The sequence below is a fragment of the Peromyscus eremicus genome, chromosome X, assembly GCF_949786415.1.
Source record: "Peromyscus eremicus chromosome X, PerEre_H2_v1, whole genome shotgun sequence".
Lineage (NCBI taxonomy): Eukaryota > Metazoa > Chordata > Mammalia > Rodentia > Cricetidae > Peromyscus > Peromyscus eremicus.
This window is the reverse complement of record NC_081439.1, coordinates 36,541,073-36,562,512: the sequence shown is the minus strand read 5'-3', so window position 1 is coordinate 36,562,512 and position 21,440 is coordinate 36,541,073.

The window sequence follows — 21,440 nt, the reverse complement described above, 5'->3', positions numbered from 1 at the left end:
AATGTAGAATATTTTCATGGTTTTGCAGAACAAATAAATTCCCAAATCAAGGCTAGTTTGAGGTACATTGATGGGTACAATTGAAAAGCAGATACAGCAAAATAAAAGAAGCTTTTCTATGAACCACAGATGCTACCTGATGACAATCTTAGCTTTTGCATTCATGGAAACTAGTAGTCTGCTAAGTTAATACATTCTAAAATGTTTTCATTAGTCATAAGATGTTAATTCAGACACAGATGTAGGTAAGGGAAGACTATTCAGGGGGCTAAAGCTAGCCCAGGATAAGGTAACCAGTTTATGGACTAGCAACATTGGAAACTCTCTGCTGCAATGCTGCAGTGCTAATTAGTCCATCGGTATCCACACATAGCTTCTTTCCAGGAATTCTCCTTTCGAAGCTCACCAGAGCTCTCTGTACCAAAACAGCAAAGTTCTGAGAGGATGTCAGCTGGCTCAACAAGACATAAAAAAAATGTTTTTAAACACAACAATAACAAAAACCTCAAACTACAGATACTTCTCCATTAGTGTGTATTATTCAGAAAAGTGAGAGCTGGGATCCAAAGGTAATTAAGAGAGAGCAGGAGTTAGACTCCCAAGTAGGCAGACAGATAGATAGAGAGGTCATGGTTAGGTAATAAAGGTGGCAAACTTCCAAGATGGTTGACATCTTTCTCCCCCTTCTGACCTGAGACAAAAGCCTGACATCTTAAAACAAAGGTCTTATAGGCTTTTTGTCATCCCACCAGCAGGCCCTCTAGAGACTGCCTCAACATATTCAAGTCCAGATCAGGACATGTTACACAACAGTGGGGGGGGGGGCAATCAACCACCCTATGTTTCTTCAAACTGACCAACCCAAAATTAGGGGTAGAAAAACTCTTCAGAGAAGGGACTTTCAGAGAAGGGGCTTCAGAGATGTTCAAGAAGGGATTCTTGAAAAGGGATCGGAATGTTTGGATTCTTCAGTCCCCCACCCCCACCTGCCTGCTTTTCAGAGGGTCTTTCTTTCTGTGTTTCTGCTGCCTGTATGTATTTGTTTAACCTCAAGATACCTTTCTTCAATTTCAGGCTCTGTCTGCTATTGTGTGCTGTATTTAAGGTTTTTCCACTGCTCCCTGTAGGGCTCAAGATTTTTCTGCCTTTTAGTTCTTTAATTGGCAGAGAAAGTGAACCCAATCAAGACCCTCTATAGTGTCTCAATAAAAACAGAGAGGTCAACCCTCAATGGCTTCTAAGGTTAATGGCTGTCTCCTGATTAAATTGAAAGAATTTGATGGAAATATGCACAGTAAAATAATTAAGAGGAAAACAGTATCATTCACAAAAGGTAAATTTAGTTTTAGAGTTTATGTTCATGAGATTATTAAGCTCAATATTTATGTTTATAGATAAAATAATCTTATTATATATATGCATGTGTGTTTTGAAATATATATGGGGGTGTTGTGACAATTATGAATAAAAATACTATTAGAAATTTTGTTCACTTTTGGTTAGCAATAGGATATGATAGTTTAAATATCAAATCTTTTCGAGCTTGTTTTTTTCTTTTCTGCTATTTTTAACAATGAGTCCCTTCATTTTTGCCTGAGAATTTATAAAGTTTTTTGGTTTTGTTCAAATAGTTATATTTCTTTGGAATGTGGAGACTCAGCTGTTGAAATTTTTATTATGAATAATCTGTAATAGAATAATGGAGCATCAGGTGGTCAGGATATTAATTTCAACTAAATATCATACAACTCTGCACTTACAGATCTATGTATGCAGGGATAAAGAAAGCTCTGATTTTCTATCAGACACATTCCTCCCCATCATTGAACTCTTTTTACTCAGGGATATTTATATATTTTGAAATAGTCACAGTTGCCACTATCAAAATTTGTAAATTTTGGTGTGAGTCTTAAAAATACTTTTTTTATTATTTTTTAAATTCAAATCTATCATTAAAAACACATAATTCTGATGTTCTGTGATAAGCAATATTCACCATGAAATACATAAATCATCAAGGACTCCTTTCTCATATTTCATTATCTTTCTCTTGTATGATTGTTTTGCACTTGTAGTATAATAAGAACATACTCTCTTGTCATTTTGCTTTTGTTTTCCACGTCTTTGCTCCTATGGTTCTTCTTGACAGAGATTCATCTCTTTACTGATTTTATTTGACTATGCAGCCTTTTCTTGTATTTGACAAGAGTGGAGGTCAATCCACACATAAATTTTGCTTTCTTTGGCCTCTGTCTCACTAAATATGCCATTTAATCTGCCTGGAATGTCATCTCCACTTTGCAGTACCAAATCATCTGCCTTACTCATTAAAAACTTTTTCAGGGTCATTGATCCTAATTATACACTGTAACTTCATTCAATGCATCTCCTTTTTTTAAAAAACACTCTAAAGACTAAAGTACTTAATGGGAATGACTATAATTGCTCTATAAATGTTTTCTACATATGCGTAATTTCCTTCTGTTCTCTCCCCTCTCATTAAACCAAACATCTGACTTAAGGAACCTTGCCTTTATTATTTTCTTAAGATTTCACTGCACCCAGAAAAGTGTTCAGCCTTTTAATAGATGGACAACGGATGTGTTGATGAAGAAAATTAATAGCTGACCTTGGTAAACTATAACTCTCTATGCTTTGGATTTTATAGTTTTCAAAAAGAGAATATCATGAAGGCAATTTACCATTGAAAAGTATTTTGAAATCCTTGAACAGAGAAAACTCTTCAACAATTCCATGAAATACAGCTGCAATTGTAATGATTTCTGGATGCCACTCTACTACAAATCTGCCATCTAGCAACAAAAGAAATTGCCATTTGAAAAAAAAGTGGTTAACAAAGTGCTGTGCAAGGCCAAAATATTATCTATTCCACCCTACATCAAACTGTGCATGTCCATATCCTGATGTTAGAAAAATAATTTTAAGAAAATTTTATCTAAGGGAAAAGTTTTTGAAAAAAATATCCTATTCCACAAAGACTTAACCATGGTCCATCTTAGAATGCCTATTTTCCCAATTTACCAGGTAAAATGAAAATGATTCTGCCAAATGGATTCTGCAATCTTAATCAGTTTTAATATATAGACATTTAACCCTATGAAAGTCTGTAAATCTTACACACATGAAGTTCAAGAAATTTTCTTCTTATCTAATGATGCTGAAAAAAATTGAACAAAATAATAGAAACTATATTATAATAAAAATTGATTATTAAATTTTACAATAATCCTTTAGGAAATTAGTGTAAATGTTTGGTAAAACAAATGTAAATTATTTGGAAAATGGCTGACTTCTATTGCTTAAAACAGGATTTAGTACAGTATAATGCATCTACACACTATGCATTTAATACAATTATATGCAAAAATAATGTTTTTGAATCATTTTTATTATCAAATTACTACTTTTTCTATCTGTAATATTCCATTACTTTTACAACTTTCCTCTTTTCAGATCTTAGTTAACTTTTTCAATTTTTCAAAATAACCTTTTCTGGGTTCTTAATTTTTAATTTGTGTTATTTCCAGACAGTCTCACCTTTACGCCTTTTAATTAAAAAATATGTCAACAGATGATAGGTATATGGATTTATACAGAATAAACTAGTGTCATTAATTTTAGTAAATGTAGAATGCATAATACAAGGCAATTATACCTCTATATTTTCGAAAATACCTCAATTTGTAATCAAATGTATATTTTTTACTTCCTCAATTGTTGTGTCTGCATTAAAGCATAACTTTTCTAAAATTAAGTGTCTGTCTCTTATTTTGTTATGCTATACTTATCATCTAGAACAGTATCCAACTCACAGTACACAGCTATTATGCAACTGTTAAACAAACAAAAAGAAAAATAGTTATAATACTTATGTTATAAGCAGACTAATTTATTTTAAATAAGAATGTATAATTTACCCCCAAGTGCAGCAGACTTGTGCCACACAGGTGCAAGCCACAACAGTCAGAACCAGTGAGTGACCCAGCAGAGCTGCCCACCTCCCTGGATTCTGTCTCCCTGGACCCTCCCCACCAAGCCTTCCCAGCTCTTGAGTGGCTCTGCTGTTGGGCTCTGCCTCCAACCCCAGAAGACTTCAGCCAGCCACAGTAGCGAGAACCAGTGAGTAACTGCCTGACAGCAAAACTGTACTGCAAACTTGTACAGCCTCTTTGGAAATCAATATGGTGGTTTCTCAGAAAATTGGGAATTGATCTACCTCAAGACCCAGCTATATCACTCCTGGGCATATACCTAAAGAACATTCCACCATTCCACAAGGACACTTGCACAACTGTGTTCATAACAACTTTATTTGTAATAGCAAGAAACAACCTAAATGTCCCTCAGCCAAAGAATGGATAAAGAAAATGTAGTAAATTTACACAACCAAGTATTAGCTGTTAAAAACAATGTCACTGGGAAATTTGCTGGCAAATGGATGGAACTAGAGAAGATTATCCTGAGTGAGGTAACTCAGACTCAGAAAGACAAACATGGTATGTGCTCACTCATAAGTGAATATTAGCGATAAAGTAAAGGAGAATCATGCTACAACCCACAGACCCAGAGAAGCTAAGTAACTAGGAGGGCTCAAGGGAGGATGCATCTCATTGTGAAGGGGAAATAGAATTGCTATTGCAGATGGAAGATGAAGGGGATTGGAAGGGGGAATGGAGATGAGAACAGGTGGGATCAGGTGCAGGGAGAATGGAGGGAGAGAATATCAGGAGAGACAACTGGAATTTGGGGGCATCCCTGGAAAAAGCTAGAAACCTAGATCAATGGAAACTCCCTGGAATCTATGAGCGTGTCCCTAGCTAAGACTCATAGCAATAGAGGATATGGAGCCTGAACAAGCCATGTCCTGTAACCAGGCAAGTCTTCTATGGGAGGGACTGGGACACCAACCCAACCAGAACCCTTCAACCTACAATTCGTCCCCCTTACAAGGGGTGTTGGGATAAAGATGGTGCAGAAATTGTGGGAGTGACCAACTAACGAATGAAACAGCTGGAGAACCATACCCTGAGAGGGAGCTCATCCTTGGGGGCCACAATCTAGGGACTGGATACCCCAAAGATCTAGGGTAAAACCAAACACAAATGGGAAAAAAAATCAATGAAATGATTCCTAATGATATTCTGCTATATTTATAGACTGATGCCTAGCTCAACCATCATCAGAGATGCTTCACCCCAAAATTGATGGAAACAGATACAGAGACCAACAGCCAAACATTAGGCAGAGATTGGAAAATCCTGCAAGAGACTGGGGGGAAGGATTGTAGGAACAAGTGATGTCAAATGCACCAAAGGAAACCCACAGAACCAACTACCCTGGGCTCATAGGGGCTCATATAAACTGAATCAACAACCAGGGAGCCTGAATGGGACTGACCTAGAACCTCTGCATATTATGTTACAGTTGTGTAACTTGGTCTTCGTGTGAGACTCCTACCAGTGAGAGCAGGGTCTGTCTCTCACTGTTTTACCTGCTTTGGGGACAAATTCCTCCTACCAGATTGCCTCATCCAGTCTCAATAGAAGAGAAGGTGCCTAGTCTTACTGCAACTTGATATACCATAGCTGGCTGATATCCATAGGAGGCCTATCTGTATCTGAAGAGAAACAGTGTAGGAGAAGTGCATGGGGTGGGGAGGAGAGAGGAGAGAGAAAGGAATTGGGAAGAGGGGAGGAAGGGGAAATTTCGATTGGAATGTAAAAACAAACAAAAAAGAATGTATAATTTAAACTATATTTCCATTTTAGAGAAAAACTTCCTTACACTCCAATAGTCCCCAATGAGTGATATTTATTACATGGTGTTACAGTTGTATATAAAGCATCCCACAAATTATTCCATATTACAGGAATATAGTTCCACTTGATATTACTATTTGAGAAGTCTGGAAATCTTAAGAGGTGGCCCCTACAATAGAAAATTGGGTCGTTGAGGACATGCCCTTGGTAATATATTATCTTAGGCCCCTTCCTGATTCTCTTTGTACTTCCTAATCACAGAGATAAAAAGAACAGGATTAACCACACATTCTAAAATCTACATGTTGTGTTCAAGCTTATGGGACTAAACAACTATGGATTGAACCTTTTGAAATCAGGAGCCAAAATAAATAATTCCTCCCTTTATTTAGTTTTCTTAGGCATGTTCACACAGCTATGAGAAAAAGTCCTAAAACAGACACAACAGATTTTATTGTTTCTTCTTGTTCCTTTCAAGTAGGATCATCTTTTTAGCACAGGAAGAAATATGGCCTCTGCCTCAGTTCTCATCTCTAGGTTCCTGTCTTGAGTCATTGTCCTGACTTCCATCAGTAAAAGAATATAACATATAAGGTGAACTAACCCCTTTTCTTTCCAAGTTGCTTTTGGTCAGTGTTTTATGACTGCAACAGAAAAGCAAACTAGGACAGAAATTAGTAACAAAGAGTTGAACATGATCGTGTTGGTTTTGTGGGATTAAAGAAATGTTTTGGAGCTTTGGGCTTGAAAATGCTGATGAGTACTAAGAGCCTTATGAGCTCTTACAGGAACTTAGGTAATAGGACTGTTGAGAGAGGTTTAGATAATGGAGGACTGATTTGTGAAGTTTCAGAGAGAAGCTAAGACCTATTAAGGATATTCAGGTGATATTTTGGATTAGGAGTTTGTATTATTGAAATGTTTGCTAAATTGAATAGTCTATGTTGGTTAACTAGGGATGAAGAATCAGCTGTGATTAATAAGAGAGAAGCATTGCTGAGGAAAAATCATTTGGGAAGTATTGTATATTCCTTAGGGTCAGTACACAGAAGCTGTGGTCCAGTTGGAGTTGATGGAGAAGGCAAGGCAATTGGCAAAAGAACTTGGTAATGTGTAAGAATCTGCCAACTAGTACAGGTTTTGAAGACATCAAGTGGTCAAGGAGAGAAGTTGAGGTTTGGTGCTGAAAGATCAGGAGCAGAGTCCCTGAAGAGAGGCTTGGAACTCCACTGGCAAGGGTTCAGTCTCACTCACAGTAGAGACCTCAGGATTAAAGGAGTCATGGAGAGAAGCAGAGGCTTAGCACCATGAGAGTCTGGGAGAGAACACTGGTGAAGGTTCAGAATCAGGTATAGTGGATAACCCAGCATTTTGGAAATGCCAGGATCCTGAGATGACCATCAAGGACAGCAGAAGGTGTGGAGTAAAGCAGCCTGAGCCTGTCAGATGGAATAGATGGAGAGGTGAGGCAACCTAAGCCCTTTGGTATCCATAAAATGGATGATTCCCAGACACTAAACACTGAGCTGTTTATATTGCTTTAGCTTGGTTTTATTTTGATCTGATTACTACTGTACCATGGTTCTCTCATTTCAGAAAATAAAGTAAGGGACTTTTTTGTTAGTTTTGTTCAGATTTTTAAAGAGAATTTGGAATTGTAAAGTGTTGAAACTTTCGAAGATTATGGGATATATAAAGTTATACTATATTTTTATTATAATTTTTATGTGAGGTTTTGGAGATAAACAAGAAAGGAAAGGTTATGGTATAACAGTGATGTGTTTGTGTATCAAGATGGCAAAGGATCAATAGGGTTGGATAAGTTATGTCTACCTGATAAAACCAGATTAATCTGGGAAGAGGAAACTTCAGTTGAAAAATTACCTCCAACACATTAGCTTGTGGACATTTCTGTGGAACATTTTACTGATTAATTTTGATATAGGAAGTACAAGCCTCACATGGGAAGAACCACGCTTGGGCAGGTGGTCCTGGTTTGTTTAAGAAATCAATCTCGGTAAGCCATAGAGATCAATCCAACAGACATTATCCCTTGTTGTCTCTGATTCAGTTCCTGCATCTATATCCATCCTTTGAGCTCTTGCTCTAGCATTCCTCAGTGATGGATGGCAAGCTATACAATGAAATAATTTCTTTCCAGGTCAATTTGCTCAGTGTTTCATCACAGCAAGGGAGAAGCAAATTTGGGCAAAACCTTTGGGAGTTAAATTTTATTTATGATAAAGTCCTTTCCTTGAGAATTAGGTAAAATGATGTTTTTGTTTTGAGTTTTTGTTTGTTAGTTTGGTTAGTTTGGTTGGCTTTTTTTTTTAAATTTCCAACTCTGCTCTTGTTGTTGTCTTAGTTTAGTTGCTGTTGCTGGGATAAAGTATCCTGATGAAAGCAGTTTACAGGAGAAAATGTTTGTTTTAGCTCGCAGTTACAGGTTACACTCTGTGGTAATTTGAGAGAGAAATGTCCCCTACAGTCTCAAGTCTTTGAAAACTTGGTAGCATGTTGATAATGCTGCTTAGAGCAGTTTAAGGGGTGTGGCCTTGCTTGAGGAAGTTAGTCACTAGAGGCAGGTTTGGGGAGTTTAAAACCTTTTAACACTTCCAGTTTGTTCTCTCTGCTTTATGCTTTCCATGAAGGATGTGAGCCTGTCACTTGCTGCTGTTTACCCTCCATGAGGAATTCTACTCCATAAGCCTATATAAGCCCAAACCATAAGCCCAAATAAACTATTCCTTTCATAAGTTGCCTTGGTCATGGTGTTTTAACATAACAACAAAAAAAAGTAACTAAGACAGAAGTTGGTACCAGGTAGGAAGTTGTTGTTTTCAAGAAACTAACAACATTGTTTAGAGGAGGAACATAGAAGACTTCAGAAATTGATAGAAGACAAGTAGTTGAATACTGTAAGAATAACTTCTGGGACCATTCTAGTAGAAGCATACAATATAGCAGTACCAAGAAGATTGCTTGATCATGGTATCTCCCCTGCCAGGTAAGTATAGGGGAACTCTCCTCCACTGCTGGTGGGAATGCAAGCTTGTACAACCACTTTGGAAATCAATATGGCACTTTCTTAGAAAATTGGGAATCAATCTCCCCCAAGATCCAGCTATACCACTCTTGGGCATATACCCAAGGAATGTTCAATCATACCACAAGAGCACTTGCTCAGCTATGTTCATAGTAGCATTGTTTGTAATAGCCAGAACCTGGAAACAACCTAGATGCCCTTCAACTGAAGAATGGATAAATAAAACGTGGTACATATACACAATGGAATACTACTCAGCAGAGAAAAACGACATCATGAGGTTTGCAGGCAAATGGATGGATCTAGAAAAAAATCATCCTGAGTAAGGTAACCCAGACTCAGAAAGACAAACATGGTATGTACTCACTCATAGGAGGATACTAGATGTAAAACAAAGATGACTAGACTGCTACTCACAACTCCAGGGAGGCTACCTAGAAAACAGGACCCCAAGAAAGATGCAGGGATCACCCAATGACAGAGAAATGGATGAGATCTACATGAACAACCTGGAAGTGAGTGGGGGTAATGAAGGGCAACGGTCGAGGGGAAGAGAGCTTAGGGGAGCGGGAGATCCCAGCTGGATTACGAACAGAAAGGGAGAACAAGGAATAAGAGACCATGATAAATGAAGATCACATGAGAATAGGAAGAAGCAAAGTGCTAGAGAGGTCCAAAGAAATCCACAAAGATACCTCCACAATAGACTACTGGCAATGGTCGAGAGAAAGCCTGAACTGACCTACTCTGGTGATGGGATGGCCAAACACTCTAATTGTCATGCTAGAAACCTCATCCAATGACTGAGGGGACTGGATGTGGAGATCCATGGCCAGGCCTGAGGTGGAGCTCCGGGAGTCCAACTGGCGAGAAAGAGAAGGGTTTGTATGAACGAGAGTTGTTGAGACCAAGATTGGAAAAAGCACAGGGACAAATAGCCAAATGAATGGAAACACATGAACTATGAACCAATAGCTGAGGAGCCCCCAAGTGGATCAGGCCCTCTGGATAAGTGAGACAGTTGATTAGCTTGAACTGTTTGGGAAGCACCCAGGCAGTGGGACCAGGACCTGTCCTCAGTGCATGAGCTGGCTGTTTGGAACCTGAGGCTTATACAGGGACACTTGGCTCAGCCTGGGAGGAGGGGACTGGACCTGCCTGGACTGAATCTACCAGGTTGAACTGAATCCCCAGGGGAGTCTTTGCCCTGGAGGATATGGGAATGGAGGGTGGGGTGGGAGGGGGGAGAACAAGGGAATCCATGGCTGATATGTAAAATTAAATTAAATTATAAAATAAAATAAAATAAAAAGTAAAAAAAAGAAGATTGCAGATTGTGGAGGCCAAGGTAAAGAGGTTTCAGAAAAGAACAAAATTAACAACTGGGCTAGAGACCATTTATGCAATATGCTTCTGAAGAAGCTGGCTGCCTTCTACCACTATCTTAAGAACTAAGTTCTTCTGAGGATGAAATTTCAAGACAGCATGACACTGAATCTGTAGTGTGGTCATTATATGTAACACTTGTGCCAGTGTACAGAGAAAAAGAACAAGTAGAGCTAAAACAAATCCAAAATGTAGAGTTTGGAGAGAAAAAAAAATGCACCGTGATACTTAATGTTAGAGCTAAGGCAAGGGCTGGAATTGAAGTTGTTAAAGGGATTAGTGCCATTAAGACAAGGCCTGCCCTATGCTGGAACCCAGGAAGGTGTTATGTCAGAACAAGATACCATCAAGCCAAGCTTCCAACTTTTATAAAGAAAAAAGACTTGTTTGTAGGCAGAGTTTTCCTGTTGCAATCACCTGCTCCCAAATAACCAACATGGTTTCAGAAAAACTGCTGAGGACAGGCAGCATGTGGTATTTTTGCCTGAAGATCATGAGAGGCAATTTCTTGAAGCTATTATGGTGAAACCTGGGTTGCATTAAGACCCAAAGAAGGAGTTGCTAGTGCCATGGGATATTTGCCAAGGTGAGCTACATACAGAAAATGTAACTAGTGCAAAAGAGAAAAGTATGTAAAAAAGCTGGAAGGACAAAATGATCTAAGCCCTATAAAATGAAAGTCTCATACACTGACCTTCGTATACAGGACTTGGTATTTTTCCTGCTGGGTTTTATTCTTGCTTTGATCCTTTATTTCCTCACTATGCCCCATTCCCTCCATTTTGAAATGGTAATACATAACTGTGTGCCATTATATGTTGGAGGCATATAATTTGCTTTTTCATTTTACAGAGAGAACAATTAAGAGATTTCCTTGAGTCTTAGAAGAGACTTTGATCTTTTAAATAGTATTGCAATTGTGAAAGACTATAGCAAACTTTGAAGTTGGGTTAATTTCATTTTATATTATAACATGGTAATGAGACTATGGAGGCCAGGGAGTGGAATGTGGTGGTTTTAATGAGAAATGTCACCCATATTCTTAAGATTTAAACACTAGGTCCCCAGTTGATGGTGCTATTTGGAGAGGTATAGGTGGCTTAGCCTTACTTGCAGAAGTATGTCATTGGGGGTAGGCTTTGGGGTTAAAATCCTCCCACCATTTCCTGAGCTCAAAGGTTCCTTCCCCTGCCACTATGTCTGCCACTTGTTACCATGCCATCGACCGTGGTAGAGATAGCCATATATACACACACAAAAAAAAAAACATATGTGTGTGTGTGTGTGTGTGTGTGTGTGTTATACATTTGAACAATGAACAATTGAGTTGTGAATTTCATCAAAGCATTTTGGATTAATGGAAGAGAGTTTGGAAAACAACTTTTCACAATTTGACAATTACCCTATCTTAATACAAGAACTAATTGCAAAATTATATATTTCTTTACTGACTATAGCAAAGAGTAATACTAGCATAGAAATTGAAAATTTGAATTGGCTTCATATTTGCACATGATTTAGATAGGCAAATGACTTAAGAATTAGCTGGCTTTCCATTTGTTCACAAATCATCTTTCAGAAGAAAAGTCATTAATACACAGCTCTTCTTTTCATACTTTTTGTTGTTTGAAGAGCTGATGTTAATCAATGTTTCAAAATCAGGAAGTTTGAGCAGCAAATGTCATAAAATTGTAACTATATGGAGACTATTTCCATGACCCCTAAACAATGATGGAATTCACAGTTACAAAAATGTCCCATATTTTAGCTGCTTTTATGACATAATAGATATATTAATTTATTTAATTGTAACCATAAGCATATATTGTATACCTTAAATATACTTTGCATAATTTATTTTTAAAATGAAGCAAACATGCATATAATACAAAAAAAAGAACTGTTATTCATGTTTTTAAAAATAAAGCTGTGGCTGGATCTGTTGGCTTACACTTTTAGTCCTAATGCCCTGAAAGCAAAAGCAGGTTGATCTCAATGAGTTAAAGGCTAACTACATACTGAATTACATACCAGCCAGGGCTACTATTTTAGTCACTTTTTTATTGCTATAATAAAGCACCATGATCAAAAACTTGGGGAGAAAGGGCTTTATTTCAGTTTACACCTTGTAGTCAATCATCCAGAGTAGTCAGGGCAGGAACTCATGGCAGAAACTAGAGGCAGGAACTGATGCAAAAGACATGGAAGAGCACTCTCTACTGGCTTGCTCCTCAAGGCATTCTCAGCCTGCTTGCTTATGTATCTTAGGACCACCAACAATGGGCGTTACTTAATAAATAAGCCCCAATCGCTAATTTCGAAAATGCACCACAGGTTTGCCCATAGGATGACTTGTGGGATCATTTTCTCAGCTGAGACTCTATCTTCCCAAATGACTCTAGCTTGTACCAAGTTGTAAAACTAGCCAACACAGCTACATAGTGAGACCCTGCCTCAAAAAAACGTCATAAACAGTGAATACAAGATTCAAGAGTTTCCTAAGACAATCAATCATGCAATGAGGAGTGAAGGACACATGTAAAAATTATACACACACATTCACACACACACACACACACACACACACACACACACACACACACACACACTTTAAATCTTTCCTTTTAGCTTTTCTGACTGCAAATTGTTTGTTATGACATATAAGTGGTTGTGGTGAACAAATAAAGTTAAATTTGAGGCTTTTAGGGAGCTGCTTGCAAATAAGATCACTGAATTGTGGCTTCAGTGCTGTCTTTCCTGAGCTTGATCCTCATCTCTATCTTATTAACGGTGTGACATTAGTCAAACAACTTCATTCACCATACCTCATTTTTTTCAGCTGGAAATTGATGACAGTAACATCTTACTCAAAGAGTCATTTTAAAATTTAAACACATTAGTATTTGTAAAACGTTTATAATATTGCTTGGCATGTACTTAGTGCCATGGAAGTCTAGGCTAAATGAAATAAAAAGATTGGACAACTTGTATGAAAATTTTCTTTTCTGAGTATAACTTGAGATAATGCTGAGTCTGAGACCATAGTACTTGAGGGAATTGAAAAAATAATAATCTCAAGATTCAATTTTCCTTACTCACTGTCATTAATTGGATATCACAAAACATTATAGGATGATGTCTGTAGAATACTCAATTTGGGGACTGATGAAGTAATTTGGTTGCACTAAAGATACGTACTCTTAGATAATATTTTTAACAGGGAAAATAAATCTGATTAAGTTATCACAAAGCATAAATTAATGGAATTAAAATTAATGAGGTTAGCTAAGGTGTTTTAAGTTATCAAGACCTGACACTTCATTTTAGATTTCACATGAAATTAAAACACACAGGATTCATTTATGGGGAAAGTGAGTGAGTGAGTGAGTGAGTGTGTGTGTGTGTGTGTGTGTGTGTGTGTGTGTGTGTTGCCAAAGTCCTATTTAGAACATCAAAGGAAACTTTGCAAATTATTAGCTGTTTTGTTTGAGGAAAACCACCCCAATTACCTAAAGCTCTTGCCTTGTCAGGTAATGAAGTTGACAATTCTAGAGAACATTCCCTATATAAGTCCAACTTATTTACAAGACAATTATAAATATAACATGGTCTCATAAACAGTAGCATTTCATGGATGGAAGTTATGTATTTTGGTTTGAGTCTCTCTGGCAGCAGAAAATGTGATAAGTTTTGGGAAATAGTTGATTCATTTGACAAATTAACTATGAGAAGAGAAAGAGAAGGATGAAGGGTTTCATGCTAGGGAGGAGGAAGCAGTTAAGGAGTGTGTTTCCTCCAGACAAGTAGCTTCCATGTCTCTTGTAGCTGGAGAGTTTTCTCTCTGGATCCCACCAAACCCTGGCAGTCTGACAGCCCACTTATAAAATAAACACACAGACACTTATATTATTTAAACTGTTTGTCCTAATGGCTCAGGCTTCTAGCTATCTAGTTCTTACATCTTAAATTAATCCATTTTTATAAATCTATACCTTGCCATGTGGCTCGTGGCTTACTGGCATCTTCACATGCTGCTTGTCATGGCAGCGGCTGGCAGTGTCTCTCCCACCTTCTTGTTCTCTCAGTTCTCCTCTCTGTTAGTCCCGCCTATACTTCCTGCCTGGCCACTGGCCAATCAGTGTTTTATTTATTGACCAATCAGAGCAACAGATTTGACATACAGACCATCTCAAAACACTTCCCCTTTTCTTTTTCTTTTCTTTTTTTTTCTTTTCTTTTTTTTTTAAAAAAGGAAGGTTTTAACTTTTACACATCTCCAAAGACAGCTTGGTGTATTTGGGAATTTGGGTGTAGCTTCTCTTACTACTTCCTGCTGGAGGGGGGCGCTGTATCTTATGAGGACACAAAGAAAATTTTAGGATTATGGAGTAGTCCGTGAGGGTGTATCGTCTGAGCCAGTTGCCTTGAAACAGTTTTGGATGTTGGATCATCTGGGCCTTGGTGTCATTGGAGACCTTTCAGGGGGTCTTGGCTGGTCAAACCTGATGTATCTTAATCTGGAACAAATCCATATCCTCTGGCTTTCTGTGAAAACAAAAGCAGAGCCTCCTTTCCAAAACAACATATCCTTACATCCAAATTTTGAAGTCAAGTTACCTTTAAAATATACATTTTGGCATAACTCAACAGCTTTTGCAATCAAATGTTTTTCTTCAGTTACGAATATCAAAGAGAACATAATCCAGATTCTCTGTGTGGTAGCCATTTTTACGTGGCTTATTTTTTATATTACCTTGAACCTACTGCTTTAAACTGCAGCATTTTAAGACTGAAACAGTGCCTGGGCTGCTGGCTCCGCCCACTTCAGCTTCCCAACATGGCGGTGGTATGTTTTCCGCCAGGTCTGGGAGCCATCAACTCTCAGAAATAGTGGGTCTATGCTTCTATCAAAGTAGCGTGTAGCCCAGAAACCTCTTTTTTTTGTTGTTTTGTACTAGCAAAGGCTAAATCCACCATGCAGCTTAATGTGCCACTTTCAGAGACCTCATTCCCGCCATACTGCAGGTCAAGCACACACGCCAGGAACCCGCCATAGTAGCTCAAACACACAGGCTGCCGCTAACTTGAGAGAGACAACTAGGAACTGTTTTAAGATCTGTTTTAGAATCTTTTTTCTCAGGTTTTAGGTGGAAACTCTTGCCCTATGTTGGGCGCCATTTGTAGATGTAACAGACCATCTTATTAAATAAGAAACACAAAACCAATGCAAAGAAGAAAGCCAAGAGATCAGAGCTAAGAGCCTTACCCACCTGCTGCAGCTAGCCTCTTCAGCCAAGAGAGGGCTACTTCCTGTGTGTTTGTCTTTATATAGACTTTCTGTTCTGCCTTCTCATTGGTTGTAAACCCAACTATGTGACTGCCTCATCACTGCCTGTCTGTACAGACCTCCAAACACACATTGGAGCATGTGTCTCCAATGCTGGCTGTATCCTTGAACACACAGAAATCTACCTAGCTCTGCCTACCAAGTGCTGGGATTAAAGTTGTGTGCCACCACAGCCCGGCTCTGCTATGGCTTGCTATTAGCTCTGACCCCCGGGCAACTTTATTTATTAACATACAAATAAAATCACATTTCAGTACAAATAAAATACCACCATAGTCTCTGAATCTTATGAATAACTGTATAGAGTGTATACTGGCTGTTTTTGTGTGTCAACTTGACACAAGCTAGAGTCATCAGACGAAGGAGCCTCAATTGAGGAAATGCCTCCATGAGATCCAGCTGTAAGGCATTTTCTCATTTAGTGACCAATGGGGAAGGACCCAGTCCATGGTGGGTGGTGCCATCCCTGGACTGCTGGTCCTGGGTTCTATAAGAAGGTGGGATGAGCAAGCCATGGGAAGCAAGTCAGTAAGCAGTTCCCCTCCATGGCCTCTGCATCAGCTCCTGCCTTCAGGATCCTGCCCTGTTTGAATTCCTGTCCTGATTTTCTTCAGTAATGAATAGGAATGCTGAAGTGTAAGCCAAATAAACCCTTACCTCCCCCAACTTGCTTTTTGGTCATGGTGTTTCATCACAGAAATAGAAACCCTAACTAAGATAGAGGGCGTTATGAAAATAACTTCCTCAAAAGGATAGGGGCAGTGGCAGGTGTTGTCTTCTATAAACACCAAGTCATTCATCTTTTGTTATAGTTTTGCTTCTAGACCACTAAAATCCATGATTAGAGCCTGCGATATTGTGGCTCATTCTTTTAATACCAAGTTTAGATTTGATGATTGCCAAGAATTCAAGGTCAGTCTCAGCTACATATGATACTGTATCTCAAACAAAACAAAGCAAACAACAAAACCTAAAACAAAACAAAATAAAATAAAAAACAAATGTTGGGACTGCCAACAAACTAAAAGCAGCCTTGAAGAACGGAAGCAGGAAGTCTACTTTGCCTTCCAAAAGTTCCTACTTTGGAACCTCAGAGTGTGAACAATGCTGTCCACCATAGATGTAGATGAGTTAAACAACAGGCTAATGTTGGAGAGACACAAACTGTATAACACATAGTATATTTACTATGACACTTTTGTTTAAATTTGTGATCTAGCACAAGAAGTAAACATTCATTCTTCTCCCTCAATGTCTTTTTGTCAATGCTCCTTCACTATTTTCTTTATAACCAGGATCCCCAAAACACATTTGATTTCTCATTAGTACTCTAAGGCCCATTAATTCATCCTCTTTTCTCTAGACAGACTGTTTCTCCCTTATTGGTAGGTTCTAGAACTTCCTCTGGCAAGTATCATCAAACTGATATCTATGACAGATTTCTGATGGATATGGCAGATTAGAAGCTATACTTGTAAGAATGAATAAAAACAAAATTTAAAACACAAGAGATACTATTCATATAAGAAGAGCTGAAGAAAACAGAGAGAAAATGAAGTCAGAATCTCTCTGCAGATAAGCTATACCACTTCAGCTAAGCTGCATCTCAGTGTTGTTCCTGCCGTGTGGGCCACAGGTACTGTCATTTAAACATTCTCATGAGATGTTGCTGTGAAACCCAGAGAGAAAGCATTGTCTAGAGAAATACAACTGGAGGTTGGATATGAAATGCATAGAAAACAAGGCAAAAGAAGACAAACAAAAAAATGAAACCCTAGGTTGTAGAGAGAGATGTACACCTGTGAACAGGAAACTGAAACCAAAGGAATTTTGCAAAAAAAAAAAAAAAAAGTGACTCTTTCTTCCCAGTCATTGATTGAACAAGTGAGAGAGTGCTGCAAGCCGCAGGAAAACATAGTGGAATTCAGCTGCTATCACAAAAGCTACTACTTGGAAAAGTCGAGGACTTCTCCAAAGGTCAAGCCATGGCTTAAGAAGTCTTGGTGATATTTTAGATTTTGTGTATATATTAGCTGGTTCCTACGGCGATTTTCTTGTAATGCTATGTGTGCTTCCAAGAACTCCTAACAGTGTATTTATCTAAAATAGCTATCAAGCATCCAGGGCCAAACGAAACACCTGTCTCTTAGGTCAGGCGAATAGCTTTATTTCTTGTGCAATTTAGGGTGAGACCCTCCTTCCTTACAGTCTTACTAGTAGACTCCTAATTTCTTACCTAACCACTTCTCAGAATGTAAATTGAGCACATAAATTCTCTTCTTGATAAACTAACTGATCATTAGCTCTCTATTGACTTCCTCCTTTACCACTCCCCTTTTGGGTTGTAATAGAAAGCCTGGTGGTCACTGCCTGAGGAAAATTCTTACCTGCCTTTATGACCCTGTAGATGTAACCAACCATCTTATTAAATAATAAACACAGAACCAATGCAAAGAAGAAAGCCAAGAGATCAGAGCTAAGAGCCTTACCCACCTGCTGCAGCTAGCCTCTTCAGCCAAGAGAGAGCTACTTCCTGTGTGTTTGTCTTTATATAGACTTTCTGTTCTGCCTTCTCATTGGTTGTAAACCCAACCACATGACCACCTCGTCACTGCCTGCTTGTATAGACCTCCAGATTTTCTATGGTTGGTATTGAGATTAAAGACGTGTGTCTCCAATGCTGGCTGTATCCTTGACCACACAGAGATCTACCTAGCTCTGCCTACCAGGTGCTGGGATTAAAGGTGTGCACCAAGAACACCCAGCTCTGCTATGGCTTGCTATTAGCTCTGACTCTCAGGCAACTTTATTTATTAACATACAAATAAAATCACATTTCAGTACAAATAAAATATCACCATGTGACCCTGTAAGAATTCAAGCCTGGTGATCTTGCTCTGCCAGAGGATTGCTATTGCTTGGGTTTATAAATTGATTCCTGAGAGACTTGAGAAGGACAGAGAGAATAAGAAAACAGAGAGGAGAAGAGAGAGTGGAAAAAAGAGAACAGAAGAACTAAATGGGTAAGAAATGGAAACAGACTAGATGGGAAGAACTAGATTGAAGGGCTAAAAGAGAGTACTAGAGGAACAATATGGACAATGAAGAAGAACCAGATGGGGAAGAACAAGATGAGAGAGAAGGAGATGGGAGAGGAGCTAAGATGGGAAGGAACTAGATGTATGAGAACCTAGATGAGGCAGAATTAAGATGAGAGAATTAAGATAGAACTTAGAGGGGAGCCGGGCGGTGGTGGCGTACACCTTTAATCCCAGCACTAGGGAGGCAGAGCCAGGCGGATCTCTGTGAGTTCGAGGCCAGCCTGGGCTACCAAGTGAGTTCCAGGAAAGGTGCAAAGCTACACAGAGAAACCCTGTCTCGGAAAAAAAAAAAAAGAACTTAGAGGGGATAACAGATAAATATAGAGAGAATTAAACAGAAAGGAACTAGGCTTGAGTACAGAACTGTAGCTGTGTAGATAAGATTTTATCCCAGAGGAATAAAGTAGACAGACAAAGAGCTTGGTGTACTTAAATTCATTTCCCAAAAATAGTTCTCACCATTTGTAGTTTCTCTTCTGAGTCCCTGGGAAATATAATATTAAGGCTGATCCTTTAATAATATACAAGAAGAGAGGAAGAAATGCTCTGTGGAAACTGCCCCCAATCTCTTAGAGTACATAAAATCAAACTAAACTTTCTTGAATAAGTGAGGCTAGCAGTCCTCCTCCCATAGCTATGAGCAATGACACAAATGGTTATAAAAATGAGAAGGAAAAATCATATTACCCCATTGAGGAAAGTGAGCTACTAGCTGAGGGCATATCTTCTATTTAATGTTATGGTTTATTTTTAATTTTTTATTTATTACTTTTTTACTTTGTTAAGTTGCTGTTTAAACCTGCAACTCATCAAAAAATGTAACTGTCCTTTCTTTCTTTTCATCTCCTTTCCCTCAATAGTTAACTACTTCAAATACTTCTCATTCATTTGCTTCCCTTCTCTTTCCCACTTTAACAGCCATTTCTTCCTTCCCTTTTCCTTCCCAATTTCACTACTTTAACATTGACACCCTTAGCCTAAAACTATGATTTCCTCAACCATCAGTCTAGTGTCACTGAGACCTGTTGGGGACACAGGAGGTTTGGACAAGTTTTTGTGATTGCAAATCAGTATCAGTATTTCTGTTAAACCATTTTATTTCACATTGCTGACATTCCTGAAATAGAATTAAGGAAAATAAATCAAGGTGAAGAAACCTCAGCAGGAGGGCTGGCATAAAATAAAATAAACAAGGAAATTGAATAGAAGGAGAAAAATAAACACTGGAGAACTCACCTGTTTCAATATATTGGCAAAATGAAAAGCAACAGAAAATAATGAAACAATAGCACATTATGCCATATCCACAACTTCATAACTCTTTTTACTGGAAACTAAAGACTGTATGATAAGCTAAGAAAAAGATTTCAGAGTCTTCCTCTCAAACATTATCAGTGACCATATGAGGACTCAAATAAGCAAATAAGTAAGTATCAATTCAGGACCTAGACAAAAGACTTATAAAAGTCAATCAAATGGTCAGTAAGTTCAAATAGAAATTCAAGACCATGGGAGAAAAAATACTATCCCACCCAAAAGATATTCTGTTCAACAAATGTTATTGCACAACTCTATATTAACCTGTAGAAGAATGAGAATAGATCCATAATTCTGACCATGTACAAAAATCAATTCAAACTAGACTTAATTTTGAACCTAAAGCACCAAAACTGCTAGAGGTGAATGTAAGTAAGAAGTTTCTGATAAAGATTCCAGTAGCACAAGAAACAACTCCTGAAGTAACAGATAGGGATATATTAAATTAAAAAGAAATCTGAATTTAAGCTTGGTGGTACACAACTATAATCCTATCATTTGTGAGGTAAAGGCAGCAGGATCAGCGGGGCTCATTGGCCAGTCAACCTAGTGCAATTTGTTTCCAAGTCCAGTTTTGTAGCTGTGGTTATTTGCAAGAGGCTTTTGAAATGAATGATAAACGGCACTGTTTACTACATGGAAAGTTCACGGTCACTACAGAAACCAGTTGCTTAGTAGCGGAGAGCTTTATGAGGAGGAAGGGGGAGAGGGGCAAAAGAATCAGGCCTGGGAAGGCAAGAGAGAGAAAGATGGTGGGGTAGGGAGAGACAGAGCAAAGCAGAGAGAGAAGGTAGGGTCTGTGTCCGGCTTTTTAAGGGCTCCCGGTAAAGCAGGCTTACAAAGCTACACCACGCATGCACTCAGCATGACCATGCCACATGCATGTAGTCACCAGTGCACACTGATGACGTAAGACCCTTTGCTTAACTCCTGAACTGTGCATGAGGAGTCATGTAGCTGAGTAAAGGCAGAATTCTAACAGCTTTAGTTCTTCATTCAACTTCTTCCCTCCCTCCCACTCCCCCTCTCTCTTATTATCTTACTGTTATTTATTACTTAAGAGATAATATTTTGTTGTGCTCAGCATGTTTGAAATGTGTGTGCATACTGGAATGCTTAAATTGAACTAATTAATGAATCTATTATTTCATATCACTTTTTGGCATAAGAATGTAAAACCCATTCTCAGCCATTTTCAAATATACAGTACATTGCTAACTAAAGTCACAGTGGTATACAACAGACCTTTAAAATGAGTTTTCCTGTCTGATTGAAAATTGTCTCTTTTGAGCAATGTCTCCCTACTTCCTCCAATCCCAATGTTCAAATAATTTTTGATTTTTCACGTGTAAGTACAACCATGCAATATTTATCTTGTTGTATCTGGCTCATTCAACTTAAATAATATCAAAGTTCATCTATATTATCACCAATATTATCACCAATGACAGAAATTTCCTTTT